A 25,889-nucleotide genomic window follows, 5' to 3' on the forward strand; every position below is an offset into this window, starting at 1 on the left:
GATTTTATATTTTTGAACACTGAAAGAAAGTCTCCATCGATGACTTACTCTGAAGTTTTCGGTTGCATCAGGAGGTGACTCTGTTGGATGACAGGTGGATCCAGTTACCATTTCTCGCCATTCCTGATGCTGATTCTTGCCCATACAATCTCGCATACAGCTTCAGTTTCTGTTTCGTTGGATTTGAGTTTCTTGTATATTTTTTCAAGAAACACATTTCACGAAAAATTTCACTGCTATCAATTTCGAGATTCAACCTGCTTTCCGTACTTAGTGGTACTTAGTGTTGTGTCCTATGTAAGATTCAGTGCTTTTCATGAGCGCTTCAAACTCTAGTACTTTTAGGAGGCATTTCCTTTGATATTACCCTAATACTTCTGGGTTTCCTACAGCTATCGTTATCTGGATTGGATGGGGAGTCGCCTAATCTAAAAACCCTTGTGTGCACCCCACACACATTCAGATACCTGAATAGCAGTCTGCGATGTGTAGTGCACACCTCACACATTTAGGACGACTCTACAGTTCTCAACGGTATGGCACAAACCCAAGAAGTCGCAATCAAGCTTGTCACAACCCTTCGACGTTATCTGCTTGAGTCCTTCCATTCGACCCAGAACCAAAGGGTCACGATCAGTTCTTGGAATAGTGCTGCAAATTGTGAGCTTCGATTAAACTACGTGAGTAAGGCTGTTCTTCTCAAACTCATCTTACATTCGCTGGAATGATGAAAGTGTAACCTCCTAGCTCAGACGACAGGTATTGTGTGTTCCACCGATCACCGAGGTCTGCTGTTTATTGCAGCCTGTTCCCTCAATGGCTGCCGAACAGCCTCTTCGTCGTGAATGAGGCTCCGAGGCATACATCCTCAATGCGCATGATGTTAGTTGCTGTCCCTTGCTACCATTTTCTTGAGGTGTAAAATTATTCGCAGTATGTCTGAAGGTTAACCGACCTATACCTTTTTGGATTTGGCTTCTCCTGAACAGGACAAAGGAGGACCTGGATCTACAGAATATTCTACAGGATATTGTAGAACTCGGTCCTACAAATGTGGTGTAGGCACAGTCCACCGCCTCCCTTCACGTTCGTCTGTCTGAAAGGTTGCATGGCCACACAAACAACAAAAAAGGGCTTTAAAAGTCGTATTATGTAGCTAGTGTCTGTGAGGGTACATGTTTTGATATAGCCGTTCTGCCTCTCGACCGTTTCCATCTGCTTGGCAGTACACAGACACCATCTAGGCTAGTTCCAGACATGAACACCGCACCATTCTTCTGCTTGCAGGACGCAACTTGCAACACTCAAGAAACACGAAGCACGTGGTTGGAGGAATTGTCATTCGTCAGCGCCATCTACCGTGGTAACAATGCATTTTCAGACAATTGTTCATTAATTCTGTTACTGGCGAATACTCCTGAAAACTGGAAGACAGCAAGCAAATAACTCTATCAATTTTTCTTTGAGTTGTTCTTGTTTTTCCCATAGGCTTTCATTCGTTCCGAAAATGCTACTTTGTCTACTTTGTGTCTGAAGGTGTGTCTTTCAAGAATGTCGGCTGTCTTATATTTGCATTATTTAGGTCGTTTCGAATTTCATCTAGTGAAGGTGTGGAATTCTTCGTTAATCGATTTTCTGGTTGTCGGCTTAGATGACCAAAGAATTTCATTCGTCTTTTCCTAATATCCATTTGCCTGTTTAAAAATGTTTCTGTTCTTTAAATTGATTTTAAACTATAACTGTCTTGGGTATGTATTCCTTCCTGATACTCTTTCTCTCTTCTTTTTTGATGTTTTCAAGTTGTTGTTTTCTGGTAATAGGGGATAGTGTTTCACTTGCGTAGAGGATTGCTGGTTTTATGGTCGAATTTTTGCCACTCTTGACATGGAGTTTGTTGTTGTAGAGGTTTCGCATTAACCCTAATGCCTTTTAAATTTTTGGAGGCGATGTCGCTGTGAGTTTTTGTCAATACCTGTCCGTTCGAAGAATTCTCCAAGGTATTTAAATTATGGGACCCTGTTAATTTTACCATATTTTGTTTTCAAATTTGCGATTTCTGTTTTTGAACAAAAACCGTTTAGTTTTCTCAAATGAAATCTGTACACCTACTTTTCTGCACATTTTTTGACTATTAACAGTTGTTTGTTTGCAGTCTGCTCATCCTCTGTTAGTATCGACAGGCCATCCGCAGATGCAAGATATGGTATTTACAGGTTGTTTTTGGCAACGCCCAGCCGGATTGGGCTGTAAAACCCATATTTCTTGAGTTCTTTCTTCCATAGCATTGTCCAGAACTACGTTGAGCAGCATAGGAGAGAGTCCATCATCTTGCCTCACGCATGTTCGAATGCCGAAGGGTTCTGAGATTTCCTCTCATAAATTTTACTTTAGATTTCGTGCCAATTAGTGTTTGTATTATGATTTCCCATGTTTTGGGATCTAATGCCCTCTATTCTAACCTTTGGAATAGTGAGTGCTGTCTATTGAATCGTATGCTTTTTTTTTTAAACTACAAATGTGCACACTGGAGATTTTTGTCTGAGAGCTCGCATTTCGAGTATGATTTTGAGGTTGAAAATTTCTCCGGACATGACCTGTTCGGTCTGAATCCTGCTTGATATTCTGCTGCTTTGGGTTCTAATTGCTGTTGCGTTCTAATCAAAAGACAAGCTGATAGAATTCTGTAGGTGACGGGTTATAGAGAGATCCCCCTGTTATGACGACGACGACGAACGAGTCGTCGCCGATGTTGACTGGTGGCCAGTGCTAAATAGAGACATATAAATCACAGCTGTTTTGTCAGTAACGTCGATAAGGTGCTTGCTGCATTGTCTGGATCTGCAACGACTTAATAGTTAGTAGTCGTTTTTAAAAATTAATATGCAGGGTGGTCCATGGATCGTGACCGGGCCAAATATCCCACGAAATAAGCGTCAAACGAAAAAGCGACGAAGAACGAGACTTGTCTACCTTGAAGGGGGAAACCAGATGGAGCTATGGTTGGCCCGTTAGATCGCGCTGCCATAGGTCAAACGGATATCAACTGCGTTTTTTAAAATAGGAACCTCCATTTTTATTACATATTCTTGTAGTACGTAAAGAAATATGAATGTTTTAGTTGGACCACTTTTCTCGCTTTGTGATAGATGGTGCTGTAATAGTCACAAACTTATAATTTTAGACGAACAGTTGGTAAAAGGTAGGTTTTTGAATTATAATACAGGACGTAGGTACGTTTGAATATTTTATTTCGGTTGTTTCAATGTGATACATGCACCTTTGTGAACTTATTTCTGAGAACGCATGCTGTTACAGCGTGATTACCTGTAAATACCAAACTAATGCAATAAATGCTCAAAATAATGTCCGGCAACCTCAATGCATTTGGCAATACGTGTAACGACATTCCTCTCAACAGCGAGTAGTTCGCCTTCCGTAATGTTCGCACATGCATTGACAATGATCTGACGCGTGTTGTCAGGCGTTGTCGATGGATCACGATGGCAAATATCCTTCAACTTTCCCCACAGAAAGAAATCCGAGGACGTCAGATCCGGTGAAAGTGCTGGCCATGGTATGGTGCTTCGACGACCAATCCACCTGTCATGAAATATGCTATTCAATACCGCTTCAACCGCACGCGAGCTATGTGCCGGACATCCATCATGTTGGAAGTCATCGCCATTCTGTCATGCAGTGAAACACCTTTATTAACATCGGCAGAACATTACGTAGGAAATCAACATGCACTGCACCATTTACATTGCCATCTATAAAATGGGGGCCAGTTATCCTTCCTCCCATAATGCCGCACCATACATTAACCCGCCAAGGTCACTGATGTTCCACTTGTCGCAGCCATCGTGGATATTCCGTTGCCCAGTAGTGCATATTATGCCTGTTTACGTTACCGCTGTTGGTGAATGACGAAGCGTCGCTAAATAGAACGCGTGCTAAAAATCTGTCATCGTCCCGTAATTTCTCTTGTGCCCAGTGGCAGAACTCTATACGACGTTCAAAGTCGTCGCCATGCAATTCCTGGTGCATCGAAATATGGTACGGGTGCAATCGATGTAGCATTCTTAACACCGACGTTTCTGAGATTCCCGATTGTGGCGCAATTTGTCTACTACTGATGTGCAGATTAGCCGCGACAGCATCATTATTTGTTGCAGATCGTGGTTGAGGTTTCACATGTGGCTGAACACTCCCTATTTGCTTAAATAACATAACCATCAGGCGAACGGTCCGGACACTTGGATGATTTCGTCCAGGACACCGAGCAGCATACGTAACACACACCCGTTGTACATCTTGATCACAATAGTCATACATTAACATGATATCGACCTTTGTCGCAATTGGTAAACGGTCTATTCTAACACGGGTAATGTATCACGAAGCAAATACCGCCGCACTGACTGTATGTTATGTGACACCACGTACTTAAACGTTTGTGACTATTATAGCGCCATCTATCACAAAGCGAAAACAGTGGCCCAACTAAAACATTCATATTTCTTTACGTGCTACACGAATATGTAATAATGGGGTTCCCATTTAAAAAACGCAGTTGATATCCGTTTGATCTATGGCAGAGCCATCTAGCGGGCCAACCATAGCGCCATCTGCTTTTCCACTTCAATCTAGACGAGATTCGTTCTTATTTCGTGAGATATATGGCCCGGTCACTATCAATGGACCACCTTGTATATTGTACTTAACTGGTTGTACAGGATTCTTCTTGGATGCATACTTATAATTATAAAAATGGCTCTGAGCACTATGGGACTCAACTGCTGAGGTCATTAGTCCCCTAGAACTTAGAACTAGTTAAACCTAACTAACCTAAGGACATCACAAACATCCATGCCCGAGGCAGGATTCGAACCTGCGACCGTAGCGGTCTTGCGGTTCCAGACTGCAGCGCCTTTAACAGCACGGCCACTTCGACCGGCGCTAAGCGCCTTGTTAGAGGTTGGTTCCTATCAGCTGAAGGCTATGCTACTTTATTACTTGACGTCCCGGGCAGTGGACGAGAGCTCACTAGAAACTTGATAGAAGCCACGGAGCGGCGCTTGTCGTGACTCGCGGGTCCAACGATACTAATATGGACCGCGGTCGATAAGTGCGACCCCTAACAAGTGTGGTATCGTACGTTGATATCACACCCCCTATAGTAGTTTACATCTGATTTTCAACCTTTTTTATGTAGTGGATGTATCAGAGTACTCTTCCCGTCATCCGGCGTTTTTTCCGTTTTGCCAGATGTTTTGGATTATTTGAGTTATTTCTTTTAGTGAATCAGGGCCCGAATTTTTCAAGAGTTCTGCTACAATTCCGTCCTCCTCTGATGCTTTATTGCTTGTAAGTCTCTTGATGTGCACATAAATTTCTTCTTCTGTTGGTGGTGACGAGTTCTGTGATGAGATTTCTGGCTGCACTTTCGGAAATGATTCTCTGAGTTCTGGACAATGTAAAAGTTGTGAAAAATATGTGGCTAGTTCTTGAAAATTTTATTTATTTGTCAGGTCCAAGTTACCATCTTGTTTTCGAAAGCGAAGGTTTTGTGTTGAGTACCCTTTGATCTGGGTTGCGAAGCTCTTACAGAAATCGTGTGTATTGTAGTTTTTGAAGTTTTCTTCTATTGTCTGTAGTTACTCACTGACGTACTTTTGCTTAATTTGTCTTAAAATTTTGGAAGGCCGTTTGCGTATTTCGAAAAATTTCTTGTGTGTTTCTTCTGATCTGTTGCAAGTGTAATTTCGAAACGCCTTTCAGCTTTCTTCCAGTGTGTTCTGGCAGTCTTCAATCCATCAAAGATGTCTTGGTTTTTTGTGAAGAGGGATGAGATCTTTTGCTGTTCTGATGATTTTTGTAGTCTTTGATTTTGTGTGGATCAAATTTCGTGACAGCGGTGTTTCTCTTTTGAACTTCCTCTTGAGCGTTAATTTAAGTTTTATTATGATTAAATAATGATTCGAATCGATATTTGCACCTCTGTGTACTTGCACATAGTGAATTTCTTTTTGGTAGTCATGTGATGTTGCAACACGATCGGTCTGAGATTCTCTCAAATGACGGCAGGGTGATCGCCACATTTTTTTGTTTTTTGGTATGTTTCCGAAGTAAGGCTGACAAGATTTTTAGGTTGTTTTGTTGGCATAATGCAAGGAGTATTGTGCCATTTCTATTGATAAATTTGTGTGCCGGATAATTTCCTACTGTATTCTGTGTGCTCCGCCAATGTGTTCACTGAAGTCACCAAGCAGAGTTTTCACAGCGTGTTTTCGAATTTTGGCCACCTCTGTTTCAAGTTCTTTCCAGAATCTTTGTTTTCTCAGACCTATTTTCAGAGAATGAACTGCCATTTATCATAGTAAAATCGTATTCCACGTGGTTATATATTTAAAAGGACGTATCTTCATTAACAACAAAATAAATGACAAAGTGCGATGCTAATCATATAGTTTTACCACTCAAGGAGTAAAGTTATATGTTAATTTTTATGTTAGTTTTCAGTTAAATGTTTACAGTCGTAGTACACATTGAAATCCCGAGGCAGAGTATCTTACCATGCCTCTATAGGAGCCAAAAGCAATTAGCGCAGCCCGTTGACAAAGTGAAGTATCGCCCGGTAATTCATTTCCTGCATTTCAAGGGGAACAGCGCTGCAACAGTCCCCAATGAACTGAAGGAAATATACGGCAACAAATATACGGTCGCGCGGTTCCAGACTGTAGCGCCTAGAACCGCTCGGCTACTCAGGCCGAAACCCCATTTGATCGGAATGTTTAACTGACGCAGAGAAATATGATAAGCTGTAGTACTAGCGATTCTAACTGAATAATGCAACTTTACTCTTCTTTAACTCTCGATTCTGATTTGCATGATTCCTAGAAGTTAGATTAAGTTGAAAGTGCTCTGAGAGATGGAAAAAGCACGTGGATCACTAGAGACAACAAAGCTAGCCATCTCCCCTGGATCCATTTCACAGAATGCCTGCCATCGGCAATGCTTTTGTACTGCCATTTTAGAATGCCCAGCTTTGTTCTGAATGAACTCAGATAGGATCTCCCATGCCGAAAACTCCTTGTGAAAGCATTTTACAACCTGAGGACTGGAATGAGAAGGTACACTTTTTAGTAGAAAACACTAATGTACTCAAATGTACAAAGTTGACTGTTTCTGAAGAAAGCACAGAATCTCAGAGACAGACATTTCGTAGATGGACTGGGATCCCCAGTTTTGGGCGTTTGAAAATGCGACAAACTACTGAATGTATTGACTCTGCAATAACAAATATCTGCGCGATGTAAGAACCACCAGCATTTTCCCCTCCCTCTCACACACACACACACACACACACACACACACACACACACACACACACACAGAGAGAGAGAGAGAGAGAGAGAGAGAGAGAGAGAGAGAGTGTGAAGTGACTTCTTTTATGCGGGAGATGGCAGGATGTATATTAGTGGTTAACCAGTAGAGAAAAACTATTCTTTTTAACGTGTATTTTTATTCATTGGCACTGAGAAGAGCCAAAGCCAAGCCAGTCAAATAAGTGACAGATTAAAAATGCGGTAGTGTGAGGTTGCCTTTTAAATAACTTTCGTTCAGAAATTACTCGATTTTCTGAAACTCCGCCACGGTGAGATAGAACCGCAACTGTGAGACGATGTGTAGGAACGTTAAAGTCGTTTTATAGTAATTCCATCTCCTCAAGCTTCACTCTGAAGACTTGTATTTTAGCACTAATGAACCAGCCGGCTTCAATTCCATCTCAGCTGTGACGATTTCCTTTCTCTAGTGCTGTCTGTTTTCGATTAACATCACAACAATCACTGGCCATTTTCCATTACAGTTAATTCATTGTGCATACACGTGTTGTGCAGTTATACCATCCTTCCCCCTGATCTCTATAGCAGATATGCCAAGATATTCTTATGTTAATCTTCCCATTGTTTGTCGCTTGTTTTATCAATAAATTTATCGGAGTAAAAATGATTGTGATGTTTGTCTCATTTAGCTGTCGATAAGTTTCCCATCTCATTATTTTGTAGGGAACCCTAATGTTATTGCCACGCCTGCTAGGCTTACATTGCAGTTTTAAAAACAAGCCACTTTGCAGTGTCACCAGTTGTTGTGTACGGCTCTCGTCTTTGTCTGGAATTACGATTTTCTCATGGTGGCCGGGTGGAGCCGCCGCAGTCCATTTTTAGATTTGCGTACAACGAGGTGAATTCGTTACACTGACTGATACACTAGGGAGCTGCTGCGGTTCAGCGGCACACTGACTTCAAAGGAGAAAAACTCATTTGGTGGCAAAGCGCAGAGCAGCGACTTACCGCAGCTGATCCGCAAACAGCAGTGTCCTGGGAAGCCATCCACGTCCCTTCTCTAGCTTTTGTGACTGACCTTCTGCGGTCAAGTCATATTACTGGATGAACAATATGCCCCGCCAGTTTCTAACGAGAAAAGTAAAGCCTTCTTCCTGAGTTATCAAGCAATGTATTTTCCTCAAAAGCACCCAAGAAATAAGAAGCAAAGCAACTTATTATTGCACAGCAAAATGTGAAGGTAATGTCAAAAACTATGAGGGCGTGTTGAAAAGTAATGCGTTCGTGCTTATGTGAAAACTCCTAAGGATCTGTATGTAAAATACAAGGTATTAACATTCGATACCGTGTTCTTCACGTCTACCACTAGAGACAACTTGCTGTAATCGAGTTTCAAATTCGAAGCGTTCTTCTACGCAGGGAGCATCCACTCCTTCAGCATAACGATGTCAGACAACACACACGCGCTGCAACATGCTCAACTATCCGACTCCTTCGGTTCACTGTCGTCTATTATCCTTCACACAGTCCCGACTCTGCCCATCCGATTTTCATCTGTTTCCAGAACTTTAAGAACACCTTCGAGGAATTCACTTTGATAGATGTAAAGCAGTGCAAGCAGAGGTATACATTCTACAATGATAGTATCAACAAATTTGTCCTTCTTAGGAGAAATGTGTTCTTCGGCCGGGGGAGGGGGGGGGGGGTGCGGATGACTATATTGAGGAATAAATACACAGACATGAAGAATGAAGATGTAGAATGTTATCAACTTTCGATTTATTTAAAAAGCTTTATGAGTTTTCACATTGAGACTTCGGAAGCATTACTATTCAGCATGCACTTCTATCAATAGTCGCAGTCCAGTCCACATGGCAATCAATTTCTACTTTAACGCAGTATCAGCGTGTGGTTTCCTCGTAGGTTCTGTTCTTTTCCAGGAAGGAATGACAGGACTGAAAAAGTAGGTCTGTATGAGACAAATTGAGTGATACAGTTCTTTTCCAGAACTCGTAAAAATTAGGGAGTGAAACACACCGACTATGGCATTTGGATGCTGTTGCAACTGTGTGAATGGTGCACCATCGTTACAGGGCTTAAGAACTGTGGTCGTAAAATGATTCCAACCGATGAGGTCAGATGAAGATGTCACGTATTGTCAACGACTGTAGTTTTCAAATCCGACAGGAATGAAAGGAGAGTGTAGCACTTAGATGATCGTGTATCTAGGAACATATGACGATTTTTGGTGGATGCTTCATTCTAATGACTGATGACACGAAGAAATGGGCACTGCAGTCCATCATTAACAGTTTCCGTCGTCTTATACTGTTTTTATTCTTGCTAGAGACGCAATTTCTCTTTATAAAGCAGGTGTAAATATTTCAATTTCTACACATTTTAGTGCAGTATATTAAACTTATTTGCAATATATTGTTAATTTATCAATTATACAATGTTAAAATTCCATATACGATGCAAATTACTAGACCAAGAGTTACGATCTATAATTGCGGACCAAATTTGGTTGACATTTCTCCAGTTATTCCTGAGTTATACAATTTGGGCCCCCGTTTCCACCGCGAATTGTCAGCTATAGGTGCGATCGCGGTGCCTTACAGTCACAAAAAATTCTGTCACATACTAAGTGATACGGGTGCTAATTTTGGTAGAAATTCCTTCAGGCGTTGTAGGGATTTGCTGATATGTCACTGTCTTAGCATCCCCCTGGCCTTTTTCCGAATTCCAGGTGTGAAATATCATGATGACTATCACCAATGTGCCTAGCCACGCCGAGCACCGGGGATTAGATAATGATATTGGTCGTTATTGAACATTTTTATACGTCAATACTTCTCATCCCCACCCTCACCCACATCCTAGGTGTTGTTGGCGTATATTGCAACCGCAATATTTTTATACAAACGATGAGAAGCGTATGTACAAAGTTTGACTGAGATTGTGGCAGACATTCCTGACAACCCTCTACGTCATCCTCTTTTCACTCCCATCCCTATGGGTGGCAAGTTCTTATCCCCGAAGAATTCTTCGCAGGCGAGCACAAAACAACTCACCAAAATTCATCGTAATCGGATTAACGGCACAACAACGCATACAAGACGAACAAACACACAGTCAGACAGACATTCAGTTTTATAAATTAGACTGGAAACTGCGAATAAGACGAGAGTTACTCATGCCACAAGAAAATATTTGCCAAAGCATAGAGATGAAGCTGGTGTTGTGCATCAATGCACCTGAGTTTTATTTTATCTGCCGAAAAAGATTCGTAGGCAGTGTTTTCCTGGAACTTAAAACGGCATCTCCTACATCTCCTAACTGATTGCCTTACGAAGAGTAAACCAGCAACTCAGGAGCGTCACCGAGGTCTACAGGTCAAACTGCATGTAAAAAACCAACATAGAAGTAGTCTGGATTCGAGTATGAAAGTTATCTTTGCAGAAAAATGCACATGACAACAAAGGTGGTTTAACAATGAGGAAAATTAGAAAACTGAAGACAGAATTTTTCAGATATGAAACCAATTCGTTAGCTGTGACACTGTGTACTTCCACATTTTACGAAATCTGTAGGAATTTGTGGCAGGAAATTTTTTCGAGAGATCGTTCAAATGACAGCCGTGGGTATGGGTTTAGAACCTATCTAGAATTTCATTTAAGAAATTAAATCTATTCACTCGTTCATTTCATATGCTTGACCTAAAAAGGAAACGGATTGAAAAATTAATGAATTTTTATTCAAAAAATACAACCATACACCAAAACGTTCTCGTCTTTTAGATGTTGATGCTTTTCTTTCTTTCCGTGCGTGCTGCGAAAGAATTTGAGAATTCTTACAACTAGCACTAGCTTGCACCAAGAATAGAAGTGAATTACAGCATACAGAAATCAATGGCCCAAGGAAAGAAAACGAATAGTTCACATACCCTGCAATCAAACAATATTTTAATATCAGAAGAACTGTGTAAATAACCGCCACTCACACACACACACACACACACACACACACACACACACACACACACACACACACACACGACAGGCGCGCGTGCATGTTATATCCCGAATGTCAGCAACACTTCGAAATTTGCGGTCCTTTCCTCAAAGAAACACACAACGAAACAGATAAAATTCATACTATCACAAGAACGCGCTTTATGCCAATTGAATCCTTGTGTATTGTGGGAGAAAAATAAGTATCTTAACACACCGAAAGTAAGGGGGAAACAAGATTACAGAATCAAAAATTTTAAGTAACATGCTATGTAACACGACTTTCGGTCTGAAAGTGATGTAAAACTATTTCTTAATTTTATCCATTGTTTTTCAGTGTTTCGTCCGCGACTGTTTTACTTTCGAAAAATGAAGAACAAACTGCCTTCAGTCACAAGTTGCTTTTGTTTACTGCACTATGCGTTTCGAGCCCTGGAGGCTCATCTTCAGGTGCTTTTTAGTGATTCACATCAGGTTTTTTAGTTGTCTACAATATACCATGTTGTAACACAAAAATGTAATATCAACAGGCAAACAACTAAAAAACCTGATGGAAATCACTAAAAAGCACCTGAAGATGAGCCTCCAGGGCTCGAAATGCATAGTGCAGTAAATAAATGCAACTTGTGACTGAAGACGGTTTGTTCTTCATTTTACAAAACTATTTCTTTCTTTTCAGACTACATGCATTAAATGTATGACGGAGCTGTAAAGCTACAAGCGCATAACTACTTGTCCCCGCCGTGTAAGATAAGTGTAAAAGTATGTTATATCTTTTTTTCCAAACTAGTGTTCTATGATCAATCTTGGCCACAGGTTAATCACATAATATTTCGTGCCTCGGTTATGTAACATGGTCATCAACTATACAAGGTATCTCATTGAACTCTGCAACCTTATATATTTGAGACATAAAACACAATGTTAAAAATGGAATCGACATGGATTCCACAACTGTCAGGGGCTCACACAGTGGTCAGGAATGCACAATCCATAAAAGTAAACGACATCACTTTCAACGCAAAGTTACGTTTATTTAATGGCACATGGCACACGACGCCGTTTCCATCCTTTACAGTCTAAATATTTCCGAAGGTATGTGGTTTAGAGAAGCGAGACGAAGAATTCTATCACCAATTGTACCTCTAGATTTCAGTTCGGTAGAAAAACGAGACACTTGCAAATTAAACAAATGCAGATATGTGATGGAAGCGGCGTTTGCTTACTTTTATCGATTGTGCTTTCCTGCCGATTGTGTGAGCCCCTGGCGTACGTCCATCACAGGCCAGCTGCATATTTCACATTTTGTTTCATTTAGGGAATACATAAGGTTGTAGGGAGAGGGACACCCAGTATATATAAACCAATGAAAAAATGTGGAGGCTAATCATCATTTCTTTACATATATAAATGACTAAGCTGAAATTTAAATGACGCTGAATCGTAACAGTTTTGACTCTGAAGAATTAACAATCCTACTGAAGATAAACCAAAGAGATTTGAAACACTTTTGGCTAAAGAAAACCTAAATAAACGGTGTCTCTCATAAAGGACAATATTTGTCCAAACCTACGTATCGAACTGTCACTTTTTCCAAATTTAGATACGGGGCTGAAAGAAACTATTTGCTCTATTTATCATAGAGTTTTGTGTATGCATTTATCACAGTCTGAGTCTATATTTGCGGTAATGTATTTCTGAATTGTGACATTAGCCGGTTATCACAAGTCTGCACCCACAAGTCATTTTTTATTCAGCGTGTCCTCAGCGCAGGTAGAGGGCATTGCTAGCACGGCCCCGTCCCCTGCTCGGGGCTTAAAGTGATGCCGTCCTGCCCCTGCTCTCGTAACAAAAGCCCCGCTACGGAAACAGTGGGCGGACTGCCAGTCACCGGAGTCCTCCCTGCTTAAACTATGTTATCCCCTGAGCACACAGGATTACAGGCTTTGGGCGAAAGCATCCGTTGCAGTGTCCGTGTGTTCCTGCACAGAAACTTAGGTATCAGCTGCGTCAGAACATTTCTTTCTCTGACTTGAATTCGAAATTCACTCATACCGTGGCAAAATTTTAATTTCTTACTTCACGACCTTCATTCATCCTTGCCGCGTCGTTCCCACCCCATAACGTTACCTTTAGGCAGTAAAGATACCAAAATGAAATGACTGCCAGCGTTTCATGTCACACAGTCATCACATGCTACTGAAAAGGAACGTTAGTCACATCTTTGTGGTTTTTAGTCAACGACGATTATCGGATATATTCTCTAAAATGGGAGGTTCCACGTTCAATTAGAAGCGTAGCTTCTTTAATGGGTACGTCAAGGAAGGAGCCGCTTTTCGAACACATACATAAATAAAACTTGTTGACCGTCGTAGCAATCACGTAGACATATGGGGAATTACACACACAGGAGCGTCTGGATGTGCTTATAGCTACTGTGGCACAAAGAAATCCTCAGCAAGTGGTGTTTTCTTGACAATCCAGTACCTTGTTAACTGGTCAAGCGCATACAGTTTTGCACACATACTCCTCTATTTGAGTTAAGCGAAGATATTGTATCAAGTGTAGCGCTCTTGAGAGGACGCGTGTAGTTTTCGGGCTAATATTCTTAACTGTCTTCAGTTTTTCTGTTTGTTATTTTCAATTCATTACAAAAATATCCTTCGTATTTTATATTCATTTTATTGTTTGGTCTACATTAAAAACAATGATAAAACACCTCGGTTCGATGAAGTGAAATTAGAAATCTAGCATATTTCCAATGATGTTACGAATTTATATTTAATTCTGCCATGAATAATAAAATAAGAATAGGTAATTAATTTCATCATCCTCTCTATTTTCCTTTCACTGGCATACATGCAAATTACAGAACAATAATATTCTAAAGCGCACATAATTGCTTGTGCATTAACAGGACATGGCTCAAATAAGTTTACGATTAAGTGAGTAAGCTCTAAATTATACTTAACAGTGGAAAGCTCTGATACCTTGATTATCGAACTTACTTTTGTTTCATTCTTTTATAGATGAGGCAGAGTTTCTTTGGACTGCCTGTCGCTCTCTGGTTCAAAAAAATGGCTATGAGCACTATGGGACTTAACATCTATGGTGATCAGTCCCCTAGAACTTAGAACTACTTAAACGTAACTAACCTAAGGACAGCACACAACACCCAGCCATCACAAGGCAGAGAAAATCCCTGACCCCGCCGGGAATCGAACCCGGGAACCCGTGCGTGGGAAGCGAGAACGCTACCGCACGACCACGAGATGCGGGCTCGCTCTCTGGAGAATGTGGTGAACTGTGATTTCCATTGAAGATGGTTCAGATGCTGTCGCTTGGTGTAAAAATGATTACAATTCTTCTATTTATTCTACTTGATACGTAATCTGTCATTCATACTGCATGACATTCACCATGATGTTAAGTACCCAAAGATCAAATCAGAATTGGAATTCGATGGGGTCTGAGAAATTTAATTGACGTTTACATTTACTGTAGCTTACTATAACACATTTAGAAGTCTCATATATACTGGTTTATATTATATTAAATATAATAACAATAATAATAATACTAATAATAATGTGATATTCGACTTCATAAAATTGCATGTTCCCCAGTTCGAATGAAACAAAAAGTTTCACTGTTACAGTAACAATTTATTTAATATCTCGATGAGTTTCATAGGTTTAGAACTCCGCAATCTGATGGATTTATGTGGTTTAATACGACACTGATTTGTCGTGTTATGACTTTATAGTAACTTGTGTCACCTCCAAGTGGAAGAAGACCGAAGTAATCACTATCTCAATATAGCACTCATATCATTGCGGAGGTTTCTGACTGAAAATATGAACGAAAATATAAATTTTACAGTCAAAATATCTCGAGTGATCACCGGCTCCTTTTCATTCGTGTTACATCACATAAACCATCACACTTCTTAGAGGGAACAGAAAAACATCGTTATTTGGTAAATAACGACATAAACCATATGTATATAAAAGTTAAACGTTATATATATAAAACTTAAATTAGAGACAAGCTATTTATAGCTAAAAAATTATCCACCTTTATGAGACTAACTTTTCCCGGCGAATCGAATGTTCAAATAACTTACGGGTTTGCTGCCGGGTGACGTCGTCGAACACCGCCGATATTTCGACAGGAGCACACCCTGCCATTCTCAAGGCACAACTGCAAGGAGGAAGCAAGGTGCAAGGGAACTGAATACCTCGGTTCACAGAGGAGAGACAAGGAAGACACCACACACAGAACAAGTGTCAACACAGTGAAAGATAACCAACATCAGAAATATCAATAGTTACTATTAATCAACAGGTGAGGTAGAACTAATTCCGTCCCTCTGTTTTTTGATGAGAGGCAGAGCCGGATTCCAACCATCATTTAAACAAAATCCACCATCTCTGTTAATGAGGTTGCTTGATAGTGTTATTAAGGAAGCTGTTGAAATCAGACTATCCCAATAGCTGGACGTGTAAGCCAGAATCTCCGTGTTGTTGTATTCCATAGGATGACCAGTGTCAAAACACTGTTCTGCAATAGCGGATTTGCTCGGCTGTTGTAAGCGTGTGTGACGCTTATGTTCGATACACCGGTCTTCCACAGTCCTTATTGTCTGACCAATATATGATATGCTACAACTGCAAGGAATACGATAGACCCCAGCCTTACGCAACCCAAGATCATCTTTTACCGACGCCAACAGGATCTTAATCTTAGAAGGTGGTCGAAAAACACATTTCACATCATATTTCCGCAAACTAGAGCCAATCCTGTTGGAAATGCTTCCTGCGTAAGGCAAAAAGGCCGTAGACTTAGGTGCAACTTCGTTGCTATCGTTACCCACCCTTTGCACAGAAGGCTGATGGCGCAACGCACGTTTGATCTGTCTCTCGCTATAACCATTCTGACGAAAAGTGACGTTGAGATGTGCTGGCTCAGCTGTCAAACTTTAAGGGTCTGAGATAATGTGGGCCCTGTGAACCAAGGTGCCAAATACTCCTTCACGCTGAGCTGAATGGTGACAACTATCAGCTTGCAGATACAAGTCAGTGTGGGTGGGCTTCCTATAAACAGAATGTCCCAACGTACCATCAAACTTCCTTTTGACCAACACATCAAGGAAGGGAAGGCATCCATTCTTTTCCATCACCATAGTGAACTGAATATTCGGTCGGATTGAATTCAGATGTTCCAAAAACCGGTTTAAATTCTCACTACCATGAGGCCAAACAACAAAAGCTCAGCATGAAGGAGTACTTCGCGCCTTGGTTCACAGAGCCCACGTTATTTGAGACCCTTAAAGTTTGGCAACTGAGCTAGCACATCTCGAAGTCACCTTTCGTCAGAATGGTTACAGCGAGAGGCAGATCAAACGAGCGTTACGCTATCAGTCTTCTGTGGAAAGGGTGAGTGACGATAGCAACGAAGTGGCACCTAAGTCTACGGCCTTTTTGCCTTACGCAGGAAGCATTTCCAACAGGATTGTCTGTATTTTGCGGAAATATGATGTGAAATGTGTTTTTCGACCACCTTCTAAGACTAAGATCCTGTTGGCGTCCGTGAAAGAAGATCTTGGTTTGCGTAAGGCTGGGGTCTATCGTATTCCTTGCAGTTGTAGCATATCATATATTGGTCAGACAATAAGGACTGTGGAAGACCGGTGTATCGAACATAAGCGTCACACACGCTTACAACAGCCGAGCAAATCCGCTATTGCAGAACAGTGCTCTGACACTGGTCATCCTATGGAATACAACAACACGGAGATTCTGGCTTACACGTCCAGCTATTGGGATAGTGTTATTAAGGAAGCTGTTGAAATCCGACTATCAAGCAACCTTATTAACAGATATGGTGGATTTTGTTTAAATGCTGCTTGGAATCCGGCTCTGTCTCTCATCAAAAAACAGAGGGACAGAATTAGTTCTACCTCACCTGTTGATTAATAGTAACTATCGATATTTCTGATGTTGGTTATCTTTCGCTGTGTTGACACTTGTTCTGTGTGTGGTGTCTTCCTTGTTTCTCCTCTGTGAGCTGAGGTATTAAATTTGCTTGCACATTTTTTCTTGCTTACATTTGTGCCTTGAGAATGGCAGGGTGTGCTCCTGTCGAAATATCGGCGGTGTTCGACGACGTCACCCGGCAGCAAACCCGTAAGTTATTTGAATATCCACCTTTACTTTATCATAGCCCTCTAATCGTTATGTTACAGAGCACGCTTAATGAGCCACTAGAAAAAAATAAAAAATTTGCCCTGTCATCCTGATTTTAACTTCACATTATGAAAGGAAATGCTACTAAAAATGATATCACCACGGTTCCCATCTATCTGGTATTTCTGTTTTTCCCTATTATTTATAAACGTTGAGGAAATGAAACTAGATATTTGTTTTACTTAAACTGGTCATGAAGTTCAGCTATTATGTGAAATATCTTCGGTTGGAAAACATGAAATGTAAAATGAAAAACAAGTGTACGTGTTGGTTAATCTAATCATGTAGCAGAGGGCTCAAGGCGTCTCCTGTCAGCAGCTTTAACTGGACAGAACCGCCTCGGTTTTGAAAGACAAGCGACTTGTGTCACGTAGATACGGCATGAATTAGGCTAGAGCAGCTACATCCCGACCACCATGTAGACATCTGCCAGGGAGAACACAAAGTACATTGCAACGCACGGTGTAGAACAGTGGGACACCGAATGTTGCCTAGCAGCGGATTCGAAGATGTGAACTTTCTTATAGCCTGGCTTCATTATTTTTATGTTTTTTCTTTTTATTCCAAAGTGAATATGCTTATTTTAGTTTCACAGTATTGCTACACTCCATGTTCCTCTTGAAACTAAGGCCAAATAAGTTTGCACGTATGCTGGTAATGCATAACTAATTATAAAATAATATGAATTAAAATATGTATTGCCAGGGGGTCGTACAATGATGGGAAGAAGCATTACTGTATTACCCACAGCAAGATTAGAAGCCGTCTCATGGCGTTGTAAGCACGTGACTCAGTAAGGAACGTGTATAAGCAGAGAAAAGATAGGCAGAGTATTATGGTCCAACACATGAGAAACAGCTTTTCGAAATCAGCGAAGTTAGCTTGCTGTTTGCATGCTACTGTCGTATCTGTAGAAAGGGTTCGAAGGTCGGCGAAGTAAAGTCATGTGGCCTGATTGGCTGTGACACGTCAACGGGTAGGATCAGCGACTTCAAATGGAAAGGTTTTTCCTATACTACATACGTGTGGGCACCTACCCTTTGAAAAGTGTGGGCGTTGCGTGTTGTTTAAGTGTAACAGTTCAATGTAGGTGAAAAACGTTTGAGCGCGCGCGGGTGTGTGTGTGTGTGTGTGTGTGTGTGTGTGTGTGTGTGTGTGTTGGAAGACGATGACATATGGGAGAGATTGTGGACCTGGTGCCAGTATCTAGCTTGCTTTCTTTCTTCCTTCGAATAGCACCACGGGGTACCATCAATGGGCGATTCTTGCGTAGTTACATCTGCCGTCATTTTTCTTCACGAAAGTGGTTTGACTTCCTAGATCTAATTACCAGAATTTTCTTCCAAAACTGGAGTCCCACAAGTTGGCTCTCTCGTTGGTTTGGGATGCATTGAGCCCTGCCTCCACACGATTCAGGTTTTCCTCCCTTTTACCTACTTTTTGTGTGGTCTGTTGTACCGTTTTCTTTCCCCTTTTCTTGTCTCTTCTTCCCTGGGTTTATCCCAGTTGTGTTACATTCATGGTATAATGTAGGGATCGAGATGGGTCGGCAGTAGTACTGGGGCCCCATCGTTTGTAGTGTCTTTAGGCGCCCCCTGCTGTCGATCTTCCTCCTCCCCCTCCCGTTCTTTACCCTTCCTGCCTTCCTGATGTTCCTTTTGTCTTTTCCTTTCCAATCCACTGGGCTGTGCTGTTTGTGTTGTCCCTCCCTTAGTATCTGTAAGCTCAGATCGTGTGAGCGATGAGATCGCTATTTGGTCACTCCTTTACATCCTCCAATGAACCAACGAATCGAGGGGTCCGCTGACCTTAAAGTCGCCATCTGAGTGACGGATCACCATCAGCAGTGTAGCATGATCTCGTTTCATGAAGCATACAGACTGGATTGAAATTTCATTCGACACTGGTGCCAAGACCACCAATCAGAGACTCAACACCACCTCTCCTGTTCCCCTGCAGTGAAGGCTAGCAGGAACTTGCCAAAAGCACACTGTGTACCCAGATGGTCATACATACAATTGCCTACTCGCCATGCCAAACGGTGTTCTGGTGGGAGATGTTAGACTTGAGGAATAGAGAAAACAGTAGTAGCCGACAAGATGTTGGATGTCCAGGCCTCATCACAGTAACAGAGGTTGGACACTTACTTGATTTGTAAGGCAGGATAGGAGGCGATGAGTCACAGATCTTACGACAGAGTGCAATGTTGATGCAAGCAGAAGTGTTTCAGGGCACACCGTTTAGCGCTCACTCATGAACATGGAGCTCCACAGCAAGTGACCCTAACATATTCCTATGTCGACCCAACGACATCATCACTTATGACTGCAGTGATCATGGAGTCATAGTCATTCAACCGTCGATCTGTGAAAACGTATAGAATGGTAGCATGAATCATATTTCTTGCTCGACAGGGTCGACTGTTGTGTCCGGGTATGGCGCCATCTGGGTGAACGGCTGCTCAGAACATGCAGCGCACCTCAGATGCAAGCCTGTGGAGGCAATTGTATGCTACAGAAGACATGCACAGTGACAGCTGTGGACTATGTGAAGGTTATTGCGAACCAGCCACATCCCTTCATTGTTAACGTCTTCCTAGATAGCGGTGGAAGCTTCCAAAAGGCCAGAATCGTGTTGCAGTGGTGTGAGGAACATGGTAGTAGACTCACGTTGATGCCCTGCTCGCCAAATCCGTCTGATCTGAGCCTAATGGAAAACATCTGGGATCCTATTGGGCACCAGATCCGGACCCCAAAATTCATCGATCTTTAATTTCCGGATATTGCATGACTTTTGTGTAGACATCTGGTTTTACATACCTACAGAAATCGGCCAAGACTTGTCGAATTCACGCCATGCAGAATCGCTGGTCTGATTATGTTACAAACGTGAGCCAACACGATGTTAAACAGGTGGCGATAATGATCCAGCTCATTAGTGTATAATCTGCGTTAATGTGTCTCGAATATTAATGGTTGTTCCAGAGTTTACTTCGTTCGTGGTTCTTCGGCTTTCTGTCCAGAGACACTCCGGTTCCGAGTTACATACAGTAGATTCATTGTCATGCGCTGTGCCGCCGCTCTGCCAACATTTTGAAGAGCGCATTTTTTCTGCTGTCGAATATAAGACAGAGTGGCGGACCCAGGAATGGTTGCAGGTCTGTCGTAAGAGGAAAAGAACCCGCTGCTCCCGTCCCTGCCAGCAATAAATCTGCTCTTCTATCCCTTTGCAGCGCTGTTTCTGTTTTACCTCTGGATTCCTGCATAGCGTATCTCAGGAGAGCCAGGTGCTGCATACTTCTGTTGCATTAATATCGCGCGTGCCGCGAATAGCTTCAGGAACTATGCTCGTATACTCGATAAAACGAGTGTGTGTGTGTGTGTGTGTGTGTGTGTGTGTGTGTGTGTGTTCTTACGTTAATTGAAGTACAAGGAAATCCTCAAAAATAATTACTCCAAATTTTTGTGTGAATTCTCTTAAAGGCTTTTTAAATAAAACTAACGTTATTAACTTTCCACGTTTTTATTCTTAATGTTTACGTATTTCCACCCCTCCGCCTTTAGAAGTGTCCGAATTGTAGCGTGTAACATAGCGGCATGTAACGTAATTATGTCATGCATGCGAAACAGCGTGCAGTAATCGAATTTCAAATTCGATTTCGTCCACACATGAAGCACCCTCTCCTTTAGCATGACAATGTCCGATTACAGACAAGAGCTGCGACACATTCAACAATCAGACGCCTTGGGTTTACGTCAACGTTCATCCTCCATAGAGTCCTGACTCTATTTTCATCTGCTTCCAAAACTTAAAGAACACCTACGAGGAATTTATTTCGATAGTGATCAAGCGGCGCAAATAGAGAAGAGATTGTGTGTCTGTGAAAAAAGTCGAACATCGTACAATCACGGTATCAACAAACTGTTCTTTCTTTGAGAGAAATGTGTTCGCTACTAGGGTGACTACGTTGGGAAATAAATATGTCTGAGTGAAGAATAAAGATATAGAATCTTAGCGAAGTTTGTTATATTTAAGAATCTCCACTTTCTGCTGTGGTCCATTCTTGCGAACACTCTTCAGCATAAACGACCTTTAGAACTTCTGGGCCTATTTTCTAAATACACTCTAAATAAATAAAAAAGCGGACGACGTACTACGAAGGAATTATCCGAATGAGACGGAAATCGGTGATATTTTGTACATACATAGACAAATAAAAGATTACATTTTCAAAAATCTGGGGATCCATTCAAGAGAAGAGATTCCCCAAGTCAGCAACGCGCTGGTCCACCTCTGGCCCTTATGCAACCAGTTGTTCGGCCTGGCATTGTTTGATGTGTTTGTTCGGTGTCCTTCCCAGGGATATTGTGCTAAAATCTACCAATTGGCATGTTAGACAGTAAAAATCCCGAGCTTGGTGGAGGGTCCAGCCCACAATGCTTCGGACGTTCTCAATTGGAGAGAAATCTGGCAACCTTACTAGTCAAAGTAGGGTTTGGTAACATCGAAGACAAACAGTAGAAACTCTCGCAGTGTGCAGGCGAGCATTAATATGCTGAAATGTAAGCCTGGAGTAGCTTGCCAAAACGGGTGACAAAACGGGACGTAGAATATCGTCGACGTGCCGCTGTGCTGTAAGGGTAAAGCGGATGACAGCCAAACGGTTCGTGCCATGAAAAAAAAAAGAGGCGCTCCAGACCATCACTCCTGGTTGTTGTGCCGTATGGCGGGCGATGTCAGGTTAATATCCTACCGCCCTCTGAGGCGGCTCCAGACTAGTCTTCAGCCTGGAAAGTCATTGACTAGAGTAGAATTGTCACAAGTGATGAGTCCCGTTTCGAACTGCGCCCTGATGACAAGCTATGACATGTCTGGAGACGCCATCAACAGCGGTTGGATTCCAGTCTGACTGTCGCCCACCATACGAGTCCACAATCAGGAGTAATGTCCTGGCGTTTCATTTCTTTTCTTAGGAAAACCGCTTTTGGTTGCCATCGGCGATAAGTCGACGATTTTGTGCGCCCCGTTTTGTTGCCCTTAATTGGAAGCCATCCTGGATTTCCATTTCAGCAAGATAATGCCCGACTGTACATTGTGTACTTCTACTGCTTGTCTTCGTGCTTGCCAAGTCTTGTCAGCACTATGACCGCATCTCTCCCCAAGTGAGAATGTTTGGAGCATTATGAGCAGGGCTCTCCAACCCGCTTGTGATTTTGACGATCTAACGCCTCAATTGGACAGAATTTGCACGTTATCCCTCAGGAGGACATACAGAAAATCTGTCAATCAATGCCAATATGAAAACAGGTTACAGAAGAGCCAGAGCTGGATAAACGCGTTTGCGACTTCCTCAATTTGTCAACTCTTTCTTTCGAGCGAATATCTAATTTTTCTGGAATTATCACAATTTGTTCGTCTGTACTTGTGCATAACATCTACCGATTTCTGTCCCATTCAGTTCCGCGTCGTTAATTTTCTTAGAGTGTATTAAAGAAGTTTAGAAATGAAAGATAAAATACTCAAATTTTTTGACAGCCGTGGGGAAATGACGTCTGTACACTCCCGGAGAATGAGTTCCGGTGAATGTAGGTGGGTGGATGACTGAGTAAATATGGGTAGCTAGAGATTGGCGTGGATCTTGAGGGACAGTTGTAAAGAGAGATGAATGTAGGACTTTTTGGGGCTGGCCCTGAAGTAGGACTTGGAGAGGCGGTTGAAAGAGCTCTAATTTATGGATGAGATAGGAGAGAAAGCGATTACAGTTTGTAGGAGGGAAGTATTTCTCCACGTAGTTTCGGCTCCAGAAGCTGACACTGGCTTATCTCGCCCTCAGACCGGATGTGGAGTTGGATTCTTGGTTGGTTCGGGATTAAGCGGTTGAAGAGTGTGGTCATCAGCCCATCGTACAGGGGATAGCATACCTGAAGTTAGCGACATCGACAAGAAATCTGATCGAATTGTGATAGTATGTAGGAGTGGTATAGTGCAGGCATTTAAAGTAATAACTGCTGCCAGACGGAAGAAATAATTGCATGATATGTGAAAGTACAGGGGTTAGGCCAATCTGCAAACCAGAGAGAAGATTAGATACAAAAGAAGATATGTGTTGGTGGATCGACAGCTCCATGCCGATAACAGCATCCACTAACGTTCATTTTAACGTTATTCGTAGACTGTGGGGTAATATGCTTACGTGGAGTATAAGGAGGCTTGAGCTCAGGACTGCTTATGCCTACCATGCTCGCTGACGACTCGTACTTCCCGTCAAACACTCGGCTCAACGCAGAAGAGCCTCATGTCTTTTACATTGCCTTCTCGTTGCAGCTAGTTGGAGAGTGACTATGTAGAGTCTACTGTATGGTAATTTGGTAAAGGCAGTAGTGTTGCAAAACGACCAGCCGTGTCTGCAGCTCTCACTAAAGCTCTGCCTCGAAATTGTGGCAGCATGCTGGAGGCCGCCACGTCACACTTATGGTCAAACACTGACGTCCTCAGTATATTTAGTTGTTTTTATTAAACTACGTATCTCAACCACCTCACGTATTTTACGTTCTGTCGTGGTTTCTTTGAATCACTGAAGACCAGTACCCCAATGATCACTTTGGGGAGACCACAGCACCAACTTCAAACGGAATATCTCCAACTTTCAGTAATAAAAAGATGTAAGAAACGTCAGATACAAAGTATATTTCTGACGGGTATGAACCCCGGTTTTCGTGCTGCTGTCATTAACAGCAAAGGTGACGGCAAAGAACTCAAACACCTAGCGTTGTAGTAACGCGTTTTAAATTGGTCATCTCGAATCCTCACAAATAGCAACGGAAACAGCAGCATCAGCAGCAGGAAAACATCGAAATTATTTTATGAATGAAAGTTAGTTTTTAATATTCCACGTTTCTTATCGTACTAAAAAGGATCATGTAATTTCTCCTAGCCCCATACAGATTCCTAGCCTCATACTGATATTCCTGAAAATTTATGACAATTTTTAATAGCTACGGAAGTACTTGTAAGATTTAGAACAGAAATAGCGCAGTACGTAACTGATACATAAATAGTTCACCTCCTTAGTTTGATCTGTTATATGCTACGTATGTTTTTCGTTTGAAATCTTACAAGTATTTTCGTAACCAATAAAAATTCAGTATCGTAAATTAAATATTATCGATATTGGGCTGAGAATCTGTAGGGGACATGGAGAAACGATTTTATACTTTTTAGCCTGATTTAGAAACGTGGTATATTAAAAACCGATGTTTATCTGAGGAATTATTTTCTGTGTTTTAGTCCTGCGTGTGTGAAATTTTTCAATCGATCTCAAATGTTCTGGTGAGATTACAACAGACATGTGCTGAACTTCAGCTATATTTCTGTTTTTCTTCACGCGAGTCAACCAATATAGTGCTTCGTCCTATATGTATGTCTTGAAGAGACCGCGACAATCCGAACTACGGAGATTCGAGCCCACATACGAGCTCACCGCACGATCGTTCTTCCCTCCTACCCGTCGCGACTTGAACAAGGAAACGGGGATATGGCAGTGGTACACCAAGCCACCTCCACCACACAACAAAGAAAGCGAGTTAATCGTGCGTTGTCATCCTGTTCTGAGCTGTGTGGAGAGTTTCGAGTTTCTAGTCAATGGAAACGACAGTGGTAAATTATGTACCTTGTGCCACACACCAGACAAGAAAGCGAGTTAATGTCGCATTGTCGTCTACTCAAGAGCTATTTTTAAATTTTCAAGCCTTTCCGCATCTGGGAGTTAGGCAAAAATCAACTGCAATATGTATACCGAACAGACACACAGACAAGAAAGCTATCAAAAAAAAAGGTGCTATAAACATATTGTACGACGCAAAGTCGAAATTACAGGGCAATAACAATATTCTGGAGCAGTTTTCTATATCTTTATTATGAAAATAGGTTAAAAAACCAATTAGTATCAGAGAAATTATACTCCTCCGCAGTAAGATTTGTTTAAGAGAGAAGGTGAAGGTTTATGAACTTTATGAAAAGTTTTTCTTAGTGCATTGTTTCCGTAAGGTTCTACTTATTACTGAGAAATGCTCGAAATACAACGGGCAGTCAAATAAAAACGAGACAGATGGTAAGAAGTAAGTAAACGTTTATTATCTGAAAAGCAATTGCGACAACTGTTAATACATTTAGCCCACTGTGAGACAAGTCGGTCAATGCGTTCATGGAAAAATATTTGCGACTGCCTACGGAAACCGTTCGTACACAGGTGTGCCTCTTCGCTTGAAACAAATCGACAGCTA

This window comes from Schistocerca americana, chromosome 6, assembly GCF_021461395.2.
Source record: "Schistocerca americana isolate TAMUIC-IGC-003095 chromosome 6, iqSchAmer2.1, whole genome shotgun sequence".
In the NCBI taxonomy this organism is placed as follows: domain Eukaryota; kingdom Metazoa; phylum Arthropoda; class Insecta; order Orthoptera; family Acrididae; genus Schistocerca; species Schistocerca americana.